This window comes from Lemur catta, chromosome 6 (assembly GCF_020740605.2).
Source record: "Lemur catta isolate mLemCat1 chromosome 6, mLemCat1.pri, whole genome shotgun sequence".
Classification (NCBI taxonomy): Eukaryota; Metazoa; Chordata; class Mammalia; order Primates; family Lemuridae; genus Lemur; species Lemur catta.
The window spans coordinates 6,010,098-6,013,611 of NC_059133.1; the positions used below are offsets into that span (position 1 = coordinate 6,010,098).

Sequence of the window (3,514 nt, forward strand, 5' to 3'; positions counted from 1 at the left end):
CACCAGACGCTCACCACAAACCCAAGTGGATCATGATTTATTGTTCAGTGAACAGTTAGGCTGTTTCCAGTTTGTGAATTTTGTAAATAACAGTGGCCATTCACCCTGCTCTATGTAACTTCTTTTAGGACAGGTTCCCGGAAGCAGAACCCAGCCCGGGGGCAGGGCCTCTGGGAGTTCAGCTTTCACCCCGGCTCCTCTCTCCCCTGGCCTTATTCAGGTCATCTCAGCGGGGCGCAGGTGCGCCCAGGCCTGTCTTTGGACAACTGTCTGCCTCAGCATTACTCTGTCCCCTTGCTCCTCTGGGCAGCCCTGAGAAATCGGGAGGGAAAATCAGCTCCATTTTTCCGCTGGACAGATTGAGGCTCTGGCAGTGAATGGTTTTCAGGCTGGAGATGGGGCCTGGTGTGAGGCAAGTGTCACTGTCCCAGGTGCTGGGGACTCAGCTGGGGATGCCTCAGGCACGGCCCATCTCTCACTGCTCTGTGGTGCTGCGCTTCCAGTGGGAAAGGCGCTAGACAAGTCACAGGGTGTCATTTGTCAGATGGTAAATCAAAGACAGGTGATGAGACAACGGCATGAGGACTATTCCTAAAATTGAGCAGCAGGAGAGCCCTCTCTGAAGAGATGGCATCTATTCTGGGACGTGAAGAGATAGAGCTGGCACTGCTGGGATAGTTCAAGGTGGTGAGGACAGCAAGTGCAAGGGCCCTGTGGTTGGAACAAGTTCGTGGAATAAACTTCTGGAAATAGCTCAAAGGAGACAGGTGGCTGCAGGGGATGGTGGAGATGAGGCTGGGGAGGGAAGCAGGGCTAGACTGGTGCTCCAGAGGGAGTGACCAGCAAGTGCAAAGGCCCTGGAGCAGAGACTTGCTGGATGGTCCAAGGAACATAGTGAAGGCCAGTGTGCTGGAGTGGAGTAGGGAAGAAGAGAGAATGGGGTGCTCGCTTCAGCAGCACATACACTAAAACCAGAAAGATACGCAGAAGATTAACATGGCCCCTGCACAAGGATGACATGGAAATTTGTGAAGCATTCCATATGAAAATATTTTTTAAAAAACACGATGGGGCAAGTTCAAGGGAAGCAATGCCTGATGCAAGCAAAGGGAGGTCTGGGGGAGCCCCCCTGTCCCATCACCTTCCATCTCTCTCCAGCCCACCACCTGGCCCTCACTACATACTGGGGCGAGAAGAGGCCTCGGCCTGGGAATCAGGCCCAATGGCCCTTCACACTGCACCAGTCACTTGATACATATTAGGTCTCACCCTCATTCCTGCCCTTGTCTGAGGAGGAGAAAATAGGCCCGTCCAAGCCCAGAAGAGGCTGATTCCTGGGGAGAAGTGGGTGAAGTGCGCTTGGCTCCTAAGCTCTCTCTCTTTTTTCTTTTTTTTCCCCTTTTCTCCTCCCCCCTCCTAAGCTCTCTCTTGCTCCGTTTCCCTATTCATAACCCAGGTAATGAACTGGGTCAGTGGTTCTCCATCCTCTCAGGCCCGACACTTTTTATTTTTATTTATTTATTTATTTATTTATTTATTTATTTTAAAGGAGGGCGGGGGGAAGGGGGGGAAGGGGGCGACACCTTTTAAAAATCACAATTGTATTAGTAACAGGTCCTTTACTCTCCTGAAGAGAGTTAACAGATAGTATTACTTACCTACCTACATGTACAATATTATTCTCACTCTGTCACCTGGGCTAGAGTGCAGTGGCATCAGCCTAGCTAACAGCAACCTCAGTGCAGTGGCATCATCATAGCTTGCTGCAACCTCAAACTCCAGGGCTGAAGCGATCCTCCTGCCTCAGCCTCCCGAGTAGCTGGGACTACAGGTGCACACCACGACACCCAGCTAATTTTTCTATTTTAGTAGAGACAGGGTCTCGCTCTTGCTCAGGCTGGTCTCGAACTCCTGAGCTCAAGCAATCCTCCTGCCTCAGCCTCCCAGAGTGCTAGGATTACAGGTGTGAGCCACCGTGCCTGGCCTCTCAAGAGATCTTGAGAAAATGAGCCCTAGGTGGCCAGATTACAGTTCGGTTTTATATATTCATAGAGACAGGAATTAATTACAGTTAAACCATAAATCCATACATGGAAGGTATACGTTGATTTCCCTGAAAAGGTGGGACATCTTGAAGCAGGAGCTTACAGGTCATAGGTGGGTTTTAGAGATTCTTTAGTTGGCAACTAGTTGAAAGAGTTAAGCTTTGTCTAAAGACCTGGAGTTAGTAGAAAAGAATGTTTGACTTTTTAAGATAGGGAGCCAGGCATGGCTGCTCACACCTGTAATCCCAGCACTTTGGGAGGCTGAGGGAGGATCACTCGAAACCAGGAGTTCGAGACAAGCCTCAGCAACATAGCCTGATGCCTCGTCTTTACAAAAAAAAAATACAAAAATTAGCCAGGTGTGGTGGCACGTGCCTGCAGTTCCAGCTACTTGGATCTGATCTCTTGAGCCCAAGAGTTTGAGGCTGCAATGAACTATGATGATGCCACTGTACTCCAGCCTGAGCAACAGAGTGAGACTCTGCAAAAAAAAGTGGTGGCGGGCGGGTGTGTGGGGGATTCTGCTAGGATGCTTAAGATATTAAGATAAAGGGGTCTTCTATCTTTCATGCGATGCTATCCCAGAATCAGGTTGGAAAGTAAACCACATTACATTGGGTTAATAAAATCCATTTAGCGAGATTTTATCCTTTGTAGGCATGACTCAGCAGACCTCTCCGAAAGGAAATTGAGCAAAAGGAAAAAGGTCAGACTCCAACGGTCTAGTTTTACAGGTTGTGAAAGGAGGCCTAGAGAGGGAAGGGCCAGGACCCAGTCACCCCTCCTCTGCTTGGTGCGGATCGCAGCTCCCAGTTTCAGCCCAGAGCTTCTGAGGCCAGATTTTTAATTGCAGTGATGATCTGTCAAGAGCACATGACACCTGTCCTAAGGGCATTGAATGTATCTTTTACGGAGCAGACTCCACAACTATGTGCAAACACCTACCTCATGTCTGCCTTAATGCGGGAGGCTGGGGTTGTATTAGTGACAGCCAATCTATGCATGGAACACATAAATGAATTTGTCCATTTAACTCTCCCAACGACCTATTTTACAGACCAGAAGACAGACACAGGGACGGGGAATCCCTTCATCGTGAACTGGCTAAAGTGGGGCAACTTTAGGATAACCAACCACACAAGAAAAACCGTGGGGCCGCCGAGGGCGCGGTGGCTCACGCCTGTAATCCTAGCACTCTGGGAGGCCGAGGCGGGCGGATTGTTTGAGCTCAGGAGTTCGAGACCAGCCCAGCGTGAGCAAGAGCGAGACCCCGTCTCTACTAAAAATAGGAAGAAATTACATGGACAGCTAAAATATATATATAGAAAAAATTAGCCGGGCATGGTGGCGCATGCCTATAGTCCTACTCGGGAGGCTGAGGCACGAGGATCGCTTGAGCCCAGGAGTCTGAGGTTGCTGTGAGCTAGGCTGACGCCACGACACTCTAGCCCGGGGAACAGAGATTGTCT

At 49.8% G+C, this 3,514-nt stretch overlaps 1 non-coding gene across 1 annotated transcript; it reads left to right on the forward strand.

The window, feature by feature from the left end:
• The first annotated feature begins 941 nt into the window (after positions 1–941).
• LOC123640870 lies at positions 942–1,048 on the forward strand. The gene has a single exon (XR_006736110.1). It is a non-coding gene; the product is annotated as a U6 spliceosomal RNA (small nuclear RNA).
• The last annotated feature ends 2,466 nt before the right edge of the window (positions 1,049–3,514 follow it).